At 38.7% G+C, this 23,097-nt stretch overlaps 1 protein-coding gene across 2 annotated transcripts in view; it reads right to left on the reverse strand.

Moving 5' to 3' along the window:
- LOC106093528 (uncharacterized) overlaps nt 1-21,541 on the reverse strand; it is a 66,738-nt gene extending 45,197 nt beyond the window's left edge. Inside the window, exon 1 of one of the 2 annotated variants that reach the window (XM_013260601.2) lies at nt 21,268-21,541. The gene's annotated coding sequence lies outside the window, so the exon portion shown is untranslated. Of the gene's footprint in view, nt 1-8,565; nt 9,077-21,267 lie in introns of those variants that run through there. The other variant, XM_013260594.2, reaches the window with a different exon arrangement.
- Between the last annotated feature and the right edge of the window lie 1,556 nt (nt 21,542-23,097).

Consider the following 23,097-nt stretch of genomic DNA (forward strand, 5'->3'; position numbering starts at 1 on the left):
GTGTTTGGTCTTCTTTAGCGGTGCAAACAGTATTTCACCTATGATCTTCGTAATATCTATACTACCTACATCAGGACAAAGATGGAATATAAGTTACTCGCATGTTGTTGTTGTTGTAACCATATTTTCATGTGGAGCTAGCGATCCTCGTCAAGCTTCTGTAGGTGAGCAAGCTCTTTCCGCCGCGGTAATAGGTTGGCAATTGGTTATTTAAAGGCGCCACTAAATCGCTTTGTCATATCGAGCATCGTAGGCACTCAGCATTTGTGCAAGAGTCGGAGGCATTCGTCCGGCCGAATCTTGGGAAGCTATTAGGTTGCCCAAAAAGTAATTGCGGATTTTTTAAAATAAAGTAAATGCATTTTTAATAAAACTTAGAATGAACTTTAATCAAATATACTTTTTTTAAACTTTTTTTCTAAAGCAAGCTTAAAGTAACAGCTGATAACTGACAGAAGAAAGAATGCAATTAGAGTCACAAGCTGTGAAAAAATTTGTCAACGCCGACTATATGAAAAATCCGCAATTACTTTTTGGGCAACTCAATATATCTGGTTATAGGCCGAATTGAAGTGTACTTTGCGCAGTTGTCCAGAGTCATAACAGAACACTTTATGCAAAGTTGCAGCAAAATCTGATCAAAATCGCGGCTTGTAAGGGCTCAAAAAATCAAATCGAGAGATCGGTTTATATGGGAGCTATATCATGTTCTTAACCGAATTGGACCGTACTTAACACAGTTGTTGGAAGTCATGACAAAACACCATGTACAAAATATCAGCCAAATCGGATGAAAATTGAGGCTTCCAGGGGTCAAGAAGTCAAATCAAGAGATCGGTTTATAGGGAGCTATCTCATGTTCTTAACCGATTTGGACCGTACTTGGCTCAGTTGCTAAAATTCATAACAAAACATTACACTCAAAATTTCAGCCAAATGGGACAAAAATTGCGGCTTCCAGGGGCTCAAAAAATCAAATCGGGAGATCGGTTTATATGACCGATTTGGATCGTTCTTGGCATAGTTTTTGGAAGGCATAGCAAAACACCATGTGCAAAATTTCAGCCAAATCGGATGAAAATTGGGGCTTCCAAGAAATATAATAAAGTAGGTAAATATAATAAAGTACCTCATTATGTTAAGAAATGAATTTAATTATCTGTTATACTCAGGTTACTGAAATGTTTGTATGTAATTATTTTATGGGCCTTATTGGCTTTATATTACATATTTGGTTAATAAATGAAATGAAATGAAATGAAATCAAATCGGGAGATTGGTTGATATGAGAGCTATATCATGTTCTTGACCGATTTGGAATGTACTTGGCGCAGTTGTTAAGATTCATCAGAGAACACTACATTCAAAATTTCAGCCAATTCGGGCAAAAATTGCGGCTCCCAGGGACTCAAGAAGTCAAATCGGGAGATCGGTTTATATGGAAGCTATATCCAAATCTGGACCGATATGGCCCATTTGCAATCCCCAACGATCTACATCAGAATAAAGTCGCGACTAGCTCTACACGTTCGACCCCTATCGTGATTTCGACAGACGGACGGACGGTCACGGCTGCTCCACTTAGAATGTCGAGACGATCAAGAATGTATATACTATATGGGGTCCTAGATCAATATCTCGAGATGTTACAAACAGAATGACTAGATTAGTATACCCCCATCCTATGGTGGTGGGTATAAAAAGGCTACCACTCTAACCTAACTTATGTATGGCAAACATGATGTGGTTGGCTTTATCGAGGAGGATTTGGGCGTGGAGGATTTTACTTTGGCGACCTTAATTGGATTGGAAATTTAAATAACGTGAAGTTATAAAATAACGTAAAGTAACGTGACGTTATATAAGATGGCGTATGGTGGAAATGAGGACCCTTAAATTGGTGAATTGAGAAGATACAATGCTAAAAGGCCAGATTTTCAACGCATCACTTGCAGAGGACTTGATTAAGGATAGAGGAACTCTGCAAGGCGGTGTTTTATCCTTTCTTTTGTGGTTTCTGGTTAAGAGTGGGTTTCTCCTCTCTTTCGAGAAGGAGAGTTGTTGATGTTGTAACCGCATATTTGTATGTGGAAGTAGCAATCATCGTCAAGCTCTTATAGGTGAGAAAGCTCGTACCGATCGCCACGGGATGGTCATTGGTTATTAAAAGGCGCCAATAACTCGGCTTGTCATATCGTGCATCATGCAAATGCAAAATGTGAATTTTCCCCATGAACATTCCACTAAGGACTGGGGCAAACTTCTCACATATCAATGAGTGCAGTCTGATTCATGTTTTAAGCTCAATGATAAGGGGCCTCCTTTTAATAGCCGAGTCCGAACCGCCGTTCCGCAGTGCGACATCTCTTTGGTGAGAAGTTTTACGTGGCATAGTACCTCACAAATGTTGCCAGCATTAGGAGGGGAAAACCACCGGCGAAAATTTTTTCTGATGATCTCGCCAAGATTAGAACCCAGGCGTTCATCGTCATAGGCGGACGCTTGGGTCTTGTTTCGTTATGGGAGAGGCACATCCCGGAATGCCTTCATCGCACGCTTCAGCATACCAGCCACAATGTTGCCTCAACAGTGCCGGGAAGAGTATCATTTTTGCAACTAAACTGCAACGGTCTCCGTGACAAGATCGATGAGATTGTGGATTTTATGAGTCGGAAGAATATATTGGTTGCAGCGATCCAGGAGACAAAGCTGACCAACAACTACAGCTTGCACAGTTGTCACGGATACAATGTGCTATGTAAGGATCGCTCAAGGAATGGAGGTGAGGGATTGGCCTTCGTGATACACCATTCCGTGCAATATAGATTCATCTCGCCTTGCGCTTGTGATGACTACATGGAGTGCATGGGGATGGCAATGGGTCTGAAATGGGTAATGGCAACCAGGGAATAATAAATGCTTCTGGAAGGGTGCAGTGTCCCTCTTTCGGAGTTCTTTGCTGTTCTGAAGGCACGATCTCAATGCGGGAGCGGCTGCCCGATTGGATTAACACGATATACGTGGACATGAGAAGAAGTAGCTTCTTTGAACTATAAGGAAGGCCGTGCGACTCACGAACCATCAAGGAATGGCGGGGAACGAGGAAGCCGACAAGCCAACTAAGAGTTCGAGACTGGTTTGTTTTATCAGCAGCCATTAGACCCTTGTGGCACGTAATGGTGCGTAATGCCTACATATTTATTTCGCGAATTTCCTTTTTGTCTACTCGAAACATCACGCTATACAATATGGTTTTGTATAACTGTCCAGAAAAAATGTCTATAAGGCTGCTGGTTGCTGTGTTTAACCTTCAGCTTGTTGCTCAATGCCATAAAAGGTAACCCAACATGTACGACAACGAAAGAGGAGAAGCAAAATATCTACAGGTAAATATCCTTATAGGCAAAAAACCAAAGAACGGGAAGGAAGGGAGAATAAAACAAAATATGCCGAGAAAATAAAATAAAAGGCATTGCTAATAAAAAAAGTCCAAAACGCCATGGAGATTCTGGTTACAAAAACATTAAGGAAGTAAAAACATAAACAGGAAATCATACATCCCATTAAACAACATGGACAAGAAGCATTTCCTTAATGAAATCAGCAGCAGAACCAGAATATTCGTCGTTAAAGTGATTTTGATTTTGTTTAGGAAATGTTGGCAAAGAAATGATGTTTAAAAAAAGACCCATTAACTGCACAAGAAATCATTTTCAATGATAAAACATGACGTCAAACTCTCAAAGTCAAAGACCTTTTTGTACATGTTTACATGAAACCCTTTAGATAATCAGTTCCTTCCCTCGCCAAGTCATTTGTGGACCTTGGTGACACACTAAACCTAAACCCATAACTCACATCAGTCGATTGTAAGGGGCCACGGCGAGAATAAATACAAGAACTAGATACCATACAAAACCGCTTTCAATCGTTCCTTCTCGTATGTATTTACATGAGTGGCGCATGAAAAATGAAACCAAAAAGGTGATAAGTTAAATGGTTTGTTTTTATTTTTGGTTCCCCCCCACCTACTACTACCAACCATTCTCAAAGTTTTGCCTCTTCTCTTATTTATGTAGGTATTTTGTTTCTTTTTTTTCCTTATTTGTTTTTTTTTCACTTCTAAGGCGTAGGTCGTGTTAACACTTTTATATTGAGTCAGCGACATATAGTCATGGCGGCAATGCAATGGAGTGCTAACGCTAAAACCCACTGATATTTCAAGTGATATTGAGATGGGGGTAAGGAGAGAACAGAGAAACACCACAGCTGCCACACAACATACTATAGGGTATACACAAGACAACAGCTGCATCTGAGTGTATACCACAAGTACCACCATCTTCTGCAGCAGCAGCAGGCACATTCAACCAGCAGACTGGATCCCAGGGCACCATCGTTGTAAATAATATCTCATGGTATACAAAATGAGAAGACTACGGAAGAAAGAAATAAAACCAAAACCAAAAAAACTGAACTGGCAAAGATTATGAAGATGATTGTTGTTTTTGTTGTTGTTAAAAAGGAGGGAAGATTATGTTTTAACATAATAATTGTTTAAACAAAGCTTCCTTTGATGACAAAGTCCTCATTGTCTTGAATCGGTGAGCACTCATTGATATGTGAAAAGTTTGCCCCTATTCCTTAGTGGAATGTTCATGGGCAAAATTTGCATTTTGGCTGTCCCCTTACTAATGCTGGCTATATTTGTGCGGTATACTGCCATGCTCAAACTTCTCTACCAAGTGGTGTCATTATGCAGAACGCCGTTCGGACTCGGCATAAAAGAAGGATGCCCTTTTCATTGAGCTTAAATTTTATACGGACTGCACTCATTGATATGAGAGAAGTACAGGGTGGCTGATGAATATTGCTACATTAAGAAACTCAAATAATTTTTTTTCGGTGTATGGAATACATATTTCTTTTATTCATGTTAAAGCTCGTTCAATTTTATTAAATATAGTTTAATTTGTTTTAAAAATAATGGAATTTAAATGCCCCCCCTGCTCGTTGATGCATGTGCGGCATCTTAGCAAAAAGTTATTCATTACTGCTTGGAGAGTTGAGACAGGAATAGCCGCAATTGTTGCTCGAATGGATTGCTTTAGTTCATTCAAATTTGTTGGTTTTGCTTTGTAAACTTCCTGTTTGCAATGACCCCACAAGAAAAAGTCAGGTGCAGTAAGGTCAGGCGACCTGGGTGGCCAACGGAATGTGGAGTTTCTGGATATCAGTTTATTGGGAAATTTTCGTCGCAATTCTGTCATAACAGGTTGGGCTATGTGAGGACCTGCACCATCTTGCTGAAACCACACAGAGTTAAAAGAAATTCTCTTTCGGCGTAATTCTGGATAGAAAAACTCTCTCAACATGTTCAAGTAGCGGTCTCCAGTAACCGTAACGGGGTGACCGTTTTCTTCGAAGAAGTAGGGCCCGACAATGAAACGTGATGAAACTGCACACCACACTGTGACACGAAGTGGATGCAATTCCGTCTCATGGAGTGTCTGTGGGTTGGAAGCACTCCATATTCGACAATTTTGTTTGTTTATGTTGCCGTTCAAATCGAAATGGGCCTCGCCAGACATGAAAAGACAGTTCAACATGTTTCCATCCTCTTCCACCATTTGAAGCATCTTCTGGCAAAATTCCAAGCGAATCGGCAAGTCTGCAGCGTTCAGTTTGTTGGCCATTTGAATTTTATATGGGAATAAGTCCAAATCTTTGTGCATAATTGACTGTAATGACTGTCTGCTTATACCCATTTGAGCAGATAAGCTTCTTGTCGAAACTCTTGGATTGTGTTGTATCGCAGCAGCTACAGCAGCGATTGTTTCCTCCGTTCGAACTGAAGGGTTTCGATGGTAAGGTCTTCTGTTGACTGTCCCATGCTCGGCAAAATTGTTTACAAGTCTCATTATGGTCCATCTGCTCGGAGGATTGCCGCCAAACGTGCGTCTATACTCTCTTTGAACCGAAACTACAGACTCCAGTGCGTGATAGCGGCGGACAATCCAAATTCTTGTTTCGGTGTCCCAGTTATCCATTTTTGTCAAATCTAAGAATCAATCTGCAAAATAAAAAAAAAAATCGACCACATTCATTAAATAGAAAAAAAGTCCCCCTCATACTTAATGGAATGTTCAGGGGACCTTTTATTTATTAATGCTCGGCATAAAAAAAGGAGACCCCTTTTCATTGAGCTTAAACTTTAAACGGACTGCACTCATTGATATGAGAGAAGTATCCGCTGATCCTTAATGGAATGTTCAGGGGGAATTTTTATTTAGAAATGCCCGTCACGTTCCCGCTGCAATTGGTCCCATAGACCAGAACTCTTATTGGAGACTGGCAAGGATTGCAACCTCAACATGCAAATATTTGGTTATAACACATACCAGGACTTGACAACATTACTCTAATTAACAAAGCTGAATCGATTTTAGTCTCGACGAGTTTGACAACGGCGAAGAGATTACTTGGAAGGCCTTTGGTCCACGTGGAAGAAGAGTGATACAAGATGTCATGAAGTATTATTAATTCCCGTCACGGGATAGCTGTGAGCACCGCACAGCCTGAAACATTCAGGTCCGATCTGTGTGGTGCTCATTACTGTCACGAGAAGCTTAGCTGCGAGCTACCGGGTGCGTCCACAGGTTTCAGATAGTGGAATGCGCCATACAGAGTAGCTGCAACGGCAATCAGTGAGAGATTGGGTGGTACCGGCTCTTGCACGAATACTGAGTGCCTATGATGCTCGATATGACAAGGCGGGTTATTGGCGAGTTTAAATAACCAAGTGCCACTCTATTCCCGCGACGATCGGTCCTTTGTACCGGAAAGAGCTTGCTCAAATACAGGAGCTTGACGACGATCGCCACCTCCACATGAACAACATCATTTCGGACCGTACTTGATATAGATGGTGTAAGTCCAAATCGAATTCAAATCTGTAGTTCGGTTTATATGGTACTTCTATATTTTGGAAGTAGTAACAGAAGCGAACATGCAAAACTTCAGTCAAATTGGGATGACATATATAGGTGCCAATCTAGATATATTAAACGAACCATTGGATACACATACATGTGATAAGTGAAAATTTGGAAAAAAAAATGTTTTTAAATTAATGCTTGTTTTAAACCTAATAAACAATAAACAACAAATTTAACAAAGGAAAATTATTTTTACGGAAAATACTTTTTAAAGGGGGAAAAATTTCATTTGCAAATATAAACAAACTTGCAAAAGTGGTTTTGTTTTAATTAGTTCATATTAACGCCAGTACGCTGTAAATCAATAAACAGAATTTTTCCAAAACATATTTTGTACGCCACCTAATAACTTTTCTATTATAAACACCAAAGTTGACAATAATTTTCAATCATCTTATTAGCTGATAATTACTATAATCCATAATTTATTTTGTTTTAAAATTAAAATGTCGTTCTTTACTTTGAACTCCCTTCCAAGAGATGTGTTTAAAGTCCAAAAAATTTTAACATTTCACTCCCCACACAAAAAAGAAAGCAGGTTTTATTTACTATGCACAAACAATCGGTAAAACTCTCAAACACCCAAGCATACATACATGTATATGTATATATGCTGCCTATGGGAATCATAAACACTGAGTCATTCATCTATAACTTTAATCGTCACCGACAGTGCCGACAATAGTACTAACAATGACATGAATGCACGTCATGCTGTTTGCATGGTTATACATATGCGTTTGTTTGCTTCTGTGTACATACACAAAGAGAGAGGGACGGTTATACGCACTATCATACATTAAGACAAGTGTATCTAAAAGCAAAAAATTAAAAAAAAAACAGAGGTACTTGCAAGTGGTGTTCAACAACTGCTGTTAGTTGTGGCGATTAACATACTACAAAAAATAAATAAACGTTTGTGGCTCTCACCGATGCCACCGCCCTCCCTCTTAACCAACACCCTTTTCCCAGAAACAAAAAACACAACACAATACACGCCCGCAGTTTTGCTCAGCTCTCTCAATTAGTTCAAATATATACATACAAATATTTTGTTTGCTTTTGGTGGTATATAATCAGTAATTAACATAAACACAAAAAAATATGAAAAACTCACACATACACACATTCATATGCCCAAACTGCTGGCTACATTAATAAATGTATATAACAGGAACAGCACATAAAAAAAAAACAACAACGACCGGTCCGACCTTTTGTCGTCATTCACCATAAGCCAAACAACAAAACAAAACTCGCACACACCCATACACAAGCAAGCGCTTATGCACTCTCTTTTATTTGAGGCACAAGCTCACAATCTACCCATTGAAAACGGCGCAAAATACATTACTCTTCTTGAAAAGTAAAAAAAAAAGACGTCGCCGCCGTCCCGTCCTCGATGATTTCCTTTCTTTTTCGTATATATGCATATACACACATATTGACGTCGCCCTTTTTTCAGTTTTCCTGGGCGCGAATAGAAGATGTATGTATGGCTGCATAACACATATGACCATAGTCTGTATATATTTTATATGATGTACATTTGCTTGTTTTTATTTACCCTTTTAGCTTTTATTCCGATTTTCTGGTATTCCTTGGCTTTTGGTACTTTTTTCCTCTATCTCATGTGTAAGTTCCGCAGACAGATTTTGAAAAAAGAAGCTTATAAATAAATTTACAAAGCTTCCCGTGTAGATTGTCGTCTGGAATATCTGGTTTCACTTTGCGGAATTATTTTTCTTTGTTTAATCAAACACTAGCTTTTGCTTCTCTTTTCGCTGCCGATGATTTGGTTAAATAAATTAACATTTATTATTTATGCAGTTGTTTTTATTTTCTATTTTTGCTGTTTTGCAATTCTTTTCTCAATTAATTTAAATTATTTGCTTTCCTCTCACTCTCATACTCTTTGCACAAAAACTATTTTTTAATTCTTTTATCTTCGTTTCTCTTTTTATTTTATTATCACTTTTCACGGGCCGAACCGGAGGAGAACACGAGGAAACACTTTAGCGCGATAACACTGAAATAAACACCACACTCGATGACGGTTGAAGAACGATTGCCAGGCGGTGTTCGTTGTCTGGTTATGGTAGCCGCGAAAAGTACATAACAAAAATCTTAAGCGTTTGAACACAACAATAGCAGTTGTCGTTTTGACCGAGTCACATGCTTGAGGAGCGCGAGTTTTATTTCTTATTGGAAAAAATTGGAGCGAAATATTAATTTCAAAATGATTCAGCACTTAAATTAAAAACAGGCCTAAATCAGTTTGCGGTAAAAAAGCAAAAAATTAATAATAACATAATTGTAATTCAATTTTCCATTACTGTATGTCGGTAATATTTAATAATGGGCATTGTTGGCTTCTTTATTGCATTAAAAATGTCTATATTGACACAATTTTAATTGTATTTTCTGTTTTCATAAGTAATTATAGGTATAAATAAAAAAATTGCTAATTTATTTTTTAATAGAGAATTGGATTAAAGTTTTATCTTTACAGCAAATTTTATGGAAATTTTGAGTTTAGGGAAAATTTTATAATTTTCATGGAAATTTTTGTAGGAAGAGCGAAGAATCCACGGAAATTATGTTTTTAGAGAAAATGTCGAAGAAATTTTGCCTTTAGAGCCCATTGCACAGTGCATTGAGCTTCAGTTGAATAAATCAAGCAATACCGAGACGTTTTGATGTAGCGTAATTTCAGATTAGCACAAAAATGCATCCGTTTATTGAACTCATATATAGGTATATTCCTATATATGTATGTATATTTACTTGCATTTGCATATATATATGTGCCCATTTATATACATATATACCGCATATGGAAAACGCCGTCAATGTTTCATTGTGTTTATACTTTAAAGAAAAAGTAACAGCGCCAACTTGAGAGAACAAAACAAACAATAAACATTTAAACACCGGAGAGACGGAATGCAGAGAACTAGAGAAACAAGACTCTTTCATGACAAGATGTACAAATGTATGTAGGGGTTTTAGGGGTAGCGGGATTTTTTATTGTTTTGGAGATTTTAAAAGTTCCCTGGGGGATTTTATCGTTTAAAATTTAATAAAGCAACAAATATTTTTCAAAACATAGGTAATAAAAGTATAAACCAATTCTCACCTATGAGTGATTAGTGTGGCGGGATTTTTCATTGTTTTGGAGATTTTAAAAGTTCCCTACAGAATTTTATCGTTTAAAATTTAATAAACATAGGTAATAAAAGTATAAACCGATTCTCACCTATGAGTGCTTAGTGTGGCATCGAGCCCTGGAGAGGATGAGTCCTTGCGGTTTATTGAAGAAGGAGGAAGTAGGAAACAATAGAACATTTTTTGTTCGTCTATCCTCGACAAGCTATGAGAGGCAGTTCTATTTAGGTTATTTTTTAGGACTTAAACCCCGTTTACACTGCTCATTAAATCCAGATTTAAGGCTCTCGTCAGCTGATTTTATAAAGGGAAAACAGATGATCGAGCCATTAAATCCAGATTTAAAAAGCGACGAAGCTCATTTTTGGCTCAATGGGCACGTAAATAAGCAAAATTGTCGATTTTTGAGTGAAGACCAGCCAGAAGCATTGCAAGAGCTGAAATGGCTAAGATATAATGTCATTACGACGATTGGGATAAATAACTTCGCAGACAGCCATTAAATCCCTGGAGAACGTATTTCTGAACACAAAAACCGCCCTCAACTGTCGCAGAACTCTCAAAGAGATGGCTGAACAGTTCAAAATTCACCTGTTCTGGGTGCCGGGCCACAGAGATATCCCTGGGAATTATAAGATATCCCTTCACATACTCCAGGGACATTGGAATCTGTGGGTATGCCTCTAGCGACATGTAAGCTAAGTTTTCACGACCAGGCCCGAAGGGCTACGAATTATAGATGGTCACAAAGAGGGGGCTGTGAGCATTCCAAAACTATGCTGTCATTAACTAGAACAGGCATCTCAGTCATTCTGTCCGTCATAACAAGTAACTAATCGGAAAACATGCTGACAGACTGAAGGTTATCAGCAACGACCATACCCAAAACATTGCAAGAGCTACCAATGCTTTGGTGCGGTTTATAAGCAGGTGGCATCATTGGACCGTAATTCTTCAAAGAGGATGGCAACCGTAACGTAACTGTGAACGGTAAGTGTTATCGTGAGATGATATCTAACTTTTTTCTCCCCAAAATGCAAGAGTTTGACTTGCATGACATGTGGATTTAAAAACATGGTGCCACATGCCACACAGCAGGTGTAACAATGGACTTAGTGCGAGGCGAGTTAGGTGAACATTTTATTTCACGTTCAGGACCGTTCAATTGGCCGCCTAGATTGTTCGATTTAACGCCATTAAACTATTTTTTGTGGGGCTATGTTAAAGCTAATGTCTTAACAGACAATCCCGCTTCAATTGACACATTGGAAGATAATATAGAAGTATTTAGTCGTGAGATACCGGCCGAAGTGCTGAAAAAAGTATGACAAAATTGGACTAAGCAGATGGACCATTTGAGGCGCAGTCACGGTCAACATTTGCATGAAATAATCTTCAAATTTTAAATTATATGGAACGTACTATCGATTCAAATAAAGATTTCATGCTTTTTTCTGAATTTTATGTGTTTTTTTTTTTTTTTGAGAAACTTTACTATAGCTCTTAAAAAAGCCACCGTTTACAAGTTTATTCGTGCACAGTGGAATCCGTTTAATTGAACGCCTTTTAATTGAAAAATTGATTTAAGAGCTTTTTAAAATATCTCACTCCGCTTAATTGAAATACAAGTTTATGGCAAAAAGTCACAATTCAAAGATATTAACTCTGCTTAATTGAAAACATTAATTATAAAATTTTGGTCAATGATACGATTTAACAAATAGCACTATTTTCTAAATGGAGTCACACCATCTATTCCTCATAATATTTTTAATACCAAATCTTTTAATTACAATGCCCTCAATTCCACAAAATTCGGTTAATTGAAACATATTTCAATTATCCGTTATTCGCATAATTGAAAACATCTGATAATTGAAACAAATTTCTTGTATTTTGCTGTTTTCAATTAAGCGAATTCGACGGTACTCAAAAATTTATTGAAATTGTTACTGGAAGTCGTCCACGTACAGAGAAGAGAGTGGGAGAGTGCATGAGAGCAAGCTAAGTTTGAAGTTTGGTTATTGAGAGCTTGCACATTTCTACTGGAGGCTTTTTTCCCAGCAGAAATTTGCAGCATCAAACAGCTGTATTATGAAAACCAGCGGCTTAAAAAGTAAAAGCGTGCTAAGTTTGGTCGGGCCTAATCTTATATTCCCTCCACCATGAATCGCATATGTCAAGTTCTTTGAATGACTTTTTCAATATATATATATATATATATATATTGGCCAAGTTATTGACCGATATGGACCGTACTTATCATGGCTCTTAGAAGTCATTGCAAAATACCACCTCCAAAATTTTAGGCAAATCGAGTAAAAATTGCGATTTAAACCATACTTCGCACAGCTGTTGGATGCGATACCAAAACACCACGTGCAAAATTTCAGCCACATCGGATGAGAATTGCGCCTTCTTGGGTTAAAGAATTCAAGACGCAAGACCGGTTTATATGGCAGTTATATCAAAACATGGGCCGATTTGGCGCATTTACAATGCTAACCGACCTACACTAATAAGTATTTGTGCACAATTTCAAGCGGCTAGCTTTACTCCTTCAAAAGTTCGCGTGCTTTCGACAGACAGACGGACGGACATGCCTAGATAAAAAATAGCGAAAGAGAGTAAAGGTTGTGCTTACTCTCCTGCAATTTTTTACTGGGAAAATTGCGCGAACACACCTATTACAACAATTGCTCCTGTTTTTTAGAGAGACTATACTCCCCTCTCTTAATTAATCTTTGGTGTAGGCGTATGATTTTTATTTGATCTCTGAGAAAATGTTTTAAACTACCACTCATCTCGCTCATAATAGCCTCTATAGGTTCACAACAACAAATATTCCCTATACTTTATCAAATAAATTCTCTCTTTCAAACCGTAAAAAGGCAAATTTGTGACCATTTGTTTTTGTTTTTCCTCTTTCTTTTATGTTTGATCATTATATTAAGCTTGGGGTTAATAACTTCTAGCAGATTGCAAAATGAACTGACAAATGTACACTTTCGAAATAACAACAATACCCCACCACCAATACTACAGCAACAACAAAACAATTAAATGATGAGGCGAAAAGTCCAATACCCTAACACAAAACAAAATTTCCTGATCTAAAACAAAAGATCAGCACATGCCTTCTTCGCCTAACTGCTAACAATCGGACTAAACAAAGTCTTCACTGCGCTGGCAGAACGAAACAACTCGAGATGTCAATTAGTCAGCAGAGATGACGCGATCAAGACTTGTAATTTTGTGGACAATATAAACTTCAATGAAGTCGGTTTTTGGTGTTGCCAAAAAAAAACAGTTAACGTCATTACAGGCTTTAAAAACAGCCGCCAGCGAACTGAAAACATTGCCAAATAGCCCAAATTACAAATTCGAAACAAACAATGGAAAAGGTTGCTGCTATGCATGCTGCGAAAATGCAAAACAATGAAATATAGCCATAAAAATCTTAACAATACACAGAGTGTTTCAAAGATACGTGAGTAAATAAAGGTAGGGAAAAACAGCAACAAAAAAAGCCAAAAAAATTACCACAATGGCCACAGAGAGTGTGAGATAAAGAGAGAGAGAGAGAGAGAGAGAGAGAGAGAGAGAGAGGTACAACAAGCAAACAAAAATGGGTAAATGACAGAATTTCAAAAAAAAAAAACATAAAGCAACCAGTGTAACGAATGAAATTTTTTCTCTAGTGATCGGTTGAAAAAAAACCTGGACGCAATAAAGTCTTTTTCAATAGAAATCAATAGTAAATAGATATACCCTTCACCCTTCTTGGCATTATCACTTCATGGTATTACTACTACCCCCATTAAAACCTTAACATTTAATAAACGTATAGATCCAAAGTACCGGTTTGCGCAAAAAAAAAAATATATGCAGCAGCCTATGAAGAAATCCCGCAAACTAACGTTAGCAGTTGTGATGAGTGAGTAATCAATGCTAGCCAGTTTTACTGTAGAGCGCGACAACAAATCTAGCGGAGGTTTATTTCATGATTGGTAATTGGCAGCAGACCCCATTATTGTTTGTTTAGAAATTTAAACAACTACAACGTAAAACAAAGACAAATATCTTGAACGGGAGTTGCGATAGAAAAATAATTGATAAATATTTGTGTTTGTTATGATTTTGAGATACACACACACACACAATCCGCATTAAAGCCAAATTATGATTTTGAGATACACACACACACAATCCGCATTAAAGCCAAATTCTTCAACATCAGCCTTATTTGTGCCCATGCCCCGACGGAAGAGATAGACGAGCAGACCAAGGATATTTTCTACGAGCGCCTAGAGAGAATATGACCTCTGCCCCGCCCATGATATTAAAATCGTTCTGGGAGATTTTAATGCGAAGATAGAGAAGAAAGACATTTTTGGTCCTACAGTCGGAAAGTTTAACATCCACGAGATAACGTCCAGTAATGGGTTGAGGCTTATAGATTTCGCCGCAGCAAAAACATGGTAGTTAGTAGCACCAGATTTCAACATAAAAATATTCACAAAGCCACGTGGCTGTCACCCGATCAAAACACGAGGAACCAAATTGATCACGTTGTAATAGATGGAAGGCATGCATCCAGCGTGTTAGATGTACGATCGATCCATGGAGCGAATATAGATTCGGATCACTACCCTGTTGCAGCAAAGGTTAGCACCCGTTTGAACTTGGCGAGAAAAGTACGATCTGACACTGCACGGAAGCTAGACACTAAAAAGGCTGCAAACACAACAGATGGCAGCGGCATACTTCACTCGACTGACCCAACTGCTTGATGAAAGCACTCCTTGTTCCGATGATATAATGGCGCAATGGCAAGCTATTGCCTACTCCATGGAAAATGCCGCGAAATCCTTACCTGGGTACCGGAAATCTCCTCCAAGAAACCCATGGTAAGACCAAGAGTGTCAAGATGCTACTGAAGCCAAGAATGCGTCATATAGAGCCACCCTGCAATCAGTAGCAACGCGCCAGATGAAAGAGAGTTATCGATAGAAAAGGAGAGAGGAGAAACGTCTATTCCGCAGAAAGAAAATGGAAAGGCGTGAGTGTGAGCGAATTGAGATGTACAGGAGTCGGAATGTAGTCCGGAAATTTTACCAAAGAATTAAACATCAAACCGATAGCTTTGTTTCCTCCAGATATGGAAAGAACATTTTACCCAACTGCTAGCGAAGAGGATACCGAATGGTATAGAATGTAGGCCACCGTAGCGCAGAGGTTAGCATTTCCGCCTATGACGCTGAACGCCTGGGTTCAAATCCTGGCGAGACCATCATAAAATTTTCAGCGGTGCAGCGGCGGCATTCGTGAGGTACTATGCCATGTAAAAACTTCTCCTCAAAAGAGGTGTCGCACTGCGGCACGCCATCCGGACTCCGCTATAAAGGGAGGTCCCTTATCATTAAGCTTAAACTTGAATCGGTCTGCACTCATTGATATGTGAGAAGTTTGCCCCTGTTCCTTAATGGAATGTTCATGGGCAAACTTGCATAGAATGTTTACCTCCTAGTCAGAATGTGGTCCAGATAGCAGTGACCCGACTAAAGAACAACAAGGCAGCAGGAGCCGACGGGTTACCCGCTGAACTATTTAAGACCGGAGGCGAACCGCAGATAAGGCGAATGCATCATCTTACCTGCGCAATCTGGCTAGGAGAACGCATACCCAATGATTGGAACCTCAGCATACTATGACCCGTACACAAAAAAGGAGACAAGACGGAATGTGCACACTACAGAGGAATAAGTCTCCTTCCCATCGCATACAAGATACTCTCGAGCGTACTGTGTGAAAGATTAAAACCTAAAGTCAATGAGATAATTGGGCCCTATCAATGCGGCTTTAGACCTGTTAAATCCACCCTGGACCAGATATTCACACTGCGCCAAATCCTGAAAAATACCCGAAAAGGACAAATCAACACCTACCATCTCTTTGTTGACAAAAAATCCGCTTTCGATACCCCTTTACGTTCAAAGGTATTTCAAGCAATGGCTGAGTTTGATATCCCTGCAAAATTAATAAGACTCTGCAGAATGACACTTTCTAATACGCGTTCCTCATTAAGAGTAGGAAAGAATCTCTCCATTTAATACCAAACGAGGTTTCAGACAAGGAGACAGGCTATCGTGTGACCTCTTTGATGTGCATAGATATAAGCACACTAATCACTAGAGAACACATGCTACTCGCTTATGGCGAAGACATCGACATCATAGGTCGGTCACCGAAAGTAGTAACTGCTGCCTTTGAGAGAATCGAAAGAGAGTCGGTGAAAATGGGTCTGGCAGTAAACGGAGATAAGAAGAAATGGATGGTTTCAACTCCCAAAGCACCTTGTACAACCGAGCAGATGAAAAAATGGAGAAAGTTGGGAACCACAACTTTGAAATAGTCAGAAACTTTATCTACCTCCGCCGTAACCTACGTTGGACTAAGCAGTTTAGAAACAAGGCCACCTCTCGACAGACGAAGATTACTCTGATAGACACTGATACTACCCGTGCTGTTATATGGTTCTGAAGCATGGGTACTTGTGAAAGCAGATGAGTATTGGAGTATTTGAGAGAAAGATTCTTCGTAAAATATATGGACCAGTTTGCGTTAACGGAGAATATAGGAGACGTATGAACCACGAGCTGTATGACGGTGATAGCATAGTTACACGCATCAAAATACAACGACTGCGTTGGCTGGTTCATATTTTCAGAATGGATGAAGAAGCTTCAGCAAAGAAGTCTTTTGAAGGCCAACACGGTGGTACACACAAACCGGGAAGACCGATGGAAAGATCAAGTGTTGGGGGACACCTCGAAACTTGGTATTAGAGATTTTAGAATGAGCGCAGAAGATCGAGGCGCTTAGAACGTTATTGTACGTTCGTCTAGTGGAACAAATATTCTGTCATAGCCAATTAAAGTAAGTAATTTGGTAGTAGAAAACGAATTTGATATCCTATTTTGAGGCCAAATGTTTGGGGGTCGTGCCACCCCATAAACTCCCTCTTAACCAATCGCAATTGGGGCTCAAATTAAAGAAATTTAAGAGTAGAGCGCAAATATTTTTTCATTGCTAAGTATGTGGGTATTCGCCCCACCCTGTATACCTCTCAAACTGGACATAGTTGTGGATTATGGCAAAAAGGGGCTCAAATCTACATATGTTTCATAGCCAAGTGTTTCAGGGACGCCTCGCCTTATAAACTCTTCCTAAACCACACATACATACCGACTATAGCAATATGTAGCTCAAATGTGGTTTGTGGGGGTGCAGTATGAATCTACTTCAAATCCAAGAGAATGAAGTAGATCTTGGATTTGAACTTTGACTTTAATGGGCGGACCCTACCCTTACCTTACCCAAAAACGCCAGATCTTGGAGATGGGTGGGATATCTAGGGGGCCTTCCCACCTCCAAAGCCACCAGCTAAGTGGAATATAAACCAAAAATTAATATTTACCGACCATAGCAATATAAGGCTCCAATGAAGAAAGGTTTTTGGGAGAATAACACCAATATAATATCCACATTTGCGCGAAATATCTGAAAGACCGTACCGGCACCCCCAAACAGGACTTATTTCCTGACGTGACCGAATAGGGCTCAGATAAAAGCTCATAAAGAAGGTACAGCGGGTCCTGTTCAGCTAGTCTTGAATATGAGAGATAGTATCCCCTGTTCCTTAATGAAATGTTCATGGGAAAATTAATAGTAAATCTTGAATATTCATACATAGGTTTTGTTTTCATTTCCAACTATTCATGACACTCCATCTGGGCCATTCTCACACTTCACCACTCAAGCATCACTCAGACAAGCGTAATGGGACTCATCATCCAATCCTACTGGCTTTAGAATGATGGAACTGAATGGGGAAAGAAAAAGGGAAGGCAAAAAAAAAATGATCGGAATATAGGGTAAGATGTGGTGTACTGTCAAGACACTCTAGGAACGCGGCAGAAGGAATGATAGGACCGTTAATCAATTGAGCATACCGATGGTGATGTCCAATTCGTCAAAGGCGCTGGGCCCCAACGAAATCAGACCAAATATGGTCTGATTCGGTCTAAAGCCTAAAACAGCACAACAGAGATACCGGGAAAAGAACTCGACAAATTTGATCCATGGTGGAGGGTATATAAGATTCGGCCCGGCCGCTTTTATTGTTCTTTCTTTCATTAAAGCGAGAAAAAAATTCGTGCTTTCGCTTAATGGAAAAACATTTGTTTAACCGTGACTCGTGAGTTTTTCGTGAAGCACAGTATGAACCTCTGGCGAAATTTTCGTTACCATAAAAAATGCATGACATATCCTAAACGAAATTTTCGTTACCGGTAACGGAAAATCACATACGCGCACATCTTTAGTAAGCATGTCCGCCCATGACGCTGAACGGCTGAGCTTGAACTCCGACGAAAACAAGAGAAAAAATGTTCAGCTGTATTAATCCCCTCCTAATGATGGCGACATTTGTGACTTAATATGTCATGTAAATACTTCTCCCAAAAGGAATGTCACACTGCGACACACCGTTCAAACTCGGCTATAAAAAGGGGGTCCCTTATCATTGAGCTTAAAACTTTAATCGGACGGCACCTATTGATATGTGAGTAAGAGCGTGCTAAGTTTGGCCGGGCCGAATCTTATATACCCTCCACCATAGATCGCATTTGTAAAGTTCTTTGCGCGGTATCTCTTTTTAGGCAAACAAAGAATAATGGATAAGAATTGTTATGCTATTGGAGATATATCAAGTTATAGTCCAATTCGGACCATAAGTGGATTGAATGTTGAAGACCTTAGTAGAAGTCATTGTTTAATATTTCAGTCCATTCGGATTAGAATTGCGCCTTGTAGGGCCCAAGAAGCAAAATCGGGAGATCAGTTTATATGGCAGCTGTATCAGGATAAAGATCGATTAAGACCATTTTGGTTTGTTGAAGGTCCTGGGAGAAGCCGTTGTACAAAATTCCTGCAAAATCGGATAAGACTTGCGCCCTCTAGAGGCTTCAGAAGAAGATGGCAGAATTATCAAGTTATGGGCCGATTGGAACCATTCTTAACACATTTGTTGGAAGTCATAAAAAACAGCCAAATCGGATGACATTTGCGCCCCCCTATCGGCTCAAGAAGTCAAGGTCCAAGATCGGTACATATGGCAGCTATATCAATACATAGACCGATTTAAACCATACCTAGCACAGTTGTTGGAAGTCATAACAGAACACTTCATGCAAAATTTCAGCGAAATGGGATAAGAATTGCGCCCTCTAGTGGCTCAACAAGTCAAGACCCAAGATCGGTTTTGCATGGCAGCTATATCAGGTTATGGACCGATTTGAACCATACTCTACGCAGTTGTTGGAAGTCATAATAAGGTATCAAAATTATTTGTGTCCGATCTGGAGAATAGCAAAGATAGTTAGAGTTCTCCCAAAGGAGTTCTCACATATCAATGAGTGCAGTCCGAATCGAGTTTAAACTCAATAATAAGGGGCCTGCTTTTTATAGACGAGTCCGAACGGCGTGCCGCATTGCGAAACTTCTTGGAGAGACGTTTTTACATGGCACTTTCGACTTTCGCGGCATTACTATGGCCTCCCTTCAAGGAAGCTCTATTAGTACCAAGTACTGATTTTGCAGCTATGCTATTGTGTTGCTTTGTTATGTTGGTAAGGAGTTCTGCTGCCGTTGCCATCAGTTGCGTTTGCAGCTTTCCAACATACAGCTTCAGTATAGTTTAGCGTTTCTACGCTAAACTAAAACGGGTGCGAAACTCTGTAGCTTCAATATTATGACCCAGTTCGATGTTCGATCCTTGGATCGTTCAGCGTCATAGGCGGAAATGCTAACCTGTGCGCCACGGTGACCTCCAACCCCTGGCATCTACTAGGCTGTTGTTCCAGCAAATTTCCAAATCATTAACTTATGGATAGACAACCACCGCCCACCGACATCAGATTGTATCTTGATGATGTAGAGCGAGAGATTAAACGCTGCCCAAGGTACCCTTTAGATCGAATACGGCATGACTTTCAGCACCAAACAGGCTGAACTTTTAGATGCGGTCTGTTTAGCTAAAGGCGACCGGGCGCTTCCACAGGTTGCGGATAGTGAAATGTTTCATACGGAGTCGCTCCAAATGCAGTCGCGAACAATCAGCGGTTTCGACTATTCTCTCCAGTCGAGTGCCTATGATTCCTGATATGACAAGGCGAGTTTTTGGCGCCTTTCAATAAACAATGGCCATCATGTTTCCGCGGCGATCAGTCCCATAGACCGAAACGAGCTTTCTCACCTTTAGGAGCTTCACGAGGATCGCTATTGATCCAAACATGCTAGATTGGTAAACCGATTGTTAAGAAAAACCAATTGCTACACATCAAAAAGGAACTTCATATACATTCATATGTATATGTACACATGTTTTCCAGTGGCATCAGGATAAGTCTAAGTGCCAGATTTTATCAAAATTAAAGATACGAGCGAAAAACGATAAATTGCTGAAAGAAATTAGAAACATCACCAAAACCATTTTTGGTGGCCATTTAAATGCACCACATAACGAAAATAAGGATATCATTGTAAAATGCATATGAACTAGAGCTTTGCCATAAGCCATAAGATGTAATGTAGAACTATGACATAAAAAATTATAGCTGGATCAAAAAGTAGAATTAAGGAAATTAATTTTTATGTATTCTGGCCGTCTCGTTTTCAAAATCTCTATAGGTTTCTCCATTGTTTCCAGATTTCATTGGTATTTCATTATGTACGAATGAAATGTTTAGATATTAACCTTTGGGGGGTTTTTTGTTAATGTGGGGTCATGGCCAAAACATTCCAATATTTGAAACAGCAGCAAGATATGCATTGCACATTCGAGTGATCAGTTTGGCCATATGGAGAAAATCTAAAGATAAATATACAAAATTGCGCCAATTAGCAGCTCCTGAAGGCAAATGCGCACAAACACACATCACACCATAAATTGCTATCTCTTTTTTTGGCGGACGTGTTCTCATATACACATACACAGTCATTTCATGCTGTCTTTTTTTTTTTCTTTGCAAACACAGACCTGGGAATTAGCTTCTCTTCTCTGCCTTGTTCCCCTTCTGAGTAATTCTGCTTTGCAATGCCAAGTTTTTTGTCTGGGTGTTTTTTCTTTTATTTTTAATGTTTTTTCACGCCCGTATTTTAGCGTTTTAATGTTTTGTAGTTATGCAAGTCGAAGATTATTGAAAGATATTATCATATAATTTCTTTTTTCATTAGATAATCAGCGTTTGCAAATCTTTCGCAATACTTTTTAATTGGAGAAAATTTTCAATGTATGCTGAGATGGGATCAAGAAATCGACTTTCGACGAATCGATTATCCAACTGTTTGTGTAAAAAAGTCAAAGTCAACTTTTAGTGGCAAAATCAAACGAGTAACCGACTTTGAAGCCAACAAGTAATTTTCGGTAAAGGGTGATACTATGATCGCTTTAAGCGTAATTTTTTTAGATAATAGATTTTGAAGAAAAATAACTTGCTATTTTCATTCAATATGACATTCCCTCATTATTTATGAAAAAAATTTTCACAAAAGTATTATGTTATCATTGAGATTTGTTTAGTGTTTCAAAAAAGTGACCGTGAAAAACATGTGTTTTCACCGCGTAAAAAACGAACATAGTACCAGCCATAAGGCTGGGTCCAAGATATATTCATTTACAGGTAGTGGCAGCTGCCCAACAAGAAAATATTGAGTGCCCTATCTGTCAAAAACAGTGATTAGTGCAACTCTGATTTTGTGTATGTTATTAGTTCGCTCCATTTTACGTTGTTTGTGTTATGGTTCTTAACTGATATACACCTACACACTCAACAAAAACTCGTTAACAGATAGTTCACTTCGCGAGAAAAAATTGTACTCCGCTGTTAACGGTACACTACCTGGTAGTTATGTTATGGCTGGTTCTATATTCGTTTTATATGCGGAGTTTACACTCAAATCATTATTCATGACATGACCAATTTATATGACACATAATTGCTGTGTTCTATATAAATACTATAAAGTGCAAATAACGATTACTCGTTTCCTTTTATCTGTTATTGCATGTTATCGATAACTTACCAGAATAACTTCGCACTGACATTTTATCTAGAACACCTGTCTTGCACTGGATAGGATCGCCTTTTTAAATCCGCTTTGAATAACCTAGTAGTTTTTGTAGTAGCAATTAGGCAAAATTAATCCTAGTGTAATATGATGGCAGAATTGTAATTGATTGATTTTATATATTTCAGTATAACAATACTATGCATTATTAAAATTGCATGTTATCGAAGACAATTTTCCTTACATACGTTTAAGTAAATTAAAATATTTTCTGAAGTTTTTCACAACTAAAAACCAGAGTACCTTGCTTAATGCATATTTGCTGGATTTTATTTAAGAACTATAGAGTGTAAATCACGATTTATCGTTTCTTATTATAGACTTTTATAACACCTTTATATGGATTTAACTAAATCCAGAAACATATCCCGTCTATTTACACTGCGTTTTTTTGGGTACATGCATATACATGAATGTGCATATCATACACATCCATACACGATTTTTGAACAGTTGCATATTTTTGTACTTTTATCGATTATTCAGTTATGAAATTGGGTTTATTTGGGATTTAAAAATAAATCTTGTAAAAATGGGATTTATTTTTGAATGGTAAAACTTGCAAAAAAAAAACATAGGATTTAGCACTTAAGTCTCGAAAAGTCCATAAATCCGGACTTAGTGGCCATTGTAAACGTATTTTTACTTTTGTATGCTAAAACCTGCAGAAAAACTTAGGATTTAGCACTCAAATCTCGAAAATGACATAAATCCGGATTTATTGGCCAATGTAAAAGAA

The sequence above is a fragment of the Stomoxys calcitrans genome, chromosome 2, assembly GCF_963082655.1.
Source record: "Stomoxys calcitrans chromosome 2, idStoCalc2.1, whole genome shotgun sequence".
NCBI classification, from domain to species: Eukaryota; Metazoa; Arthropoda; class Insecta; order Diptera; family Muscidae; genus Stomoxys; species Stomoxys calcitrans.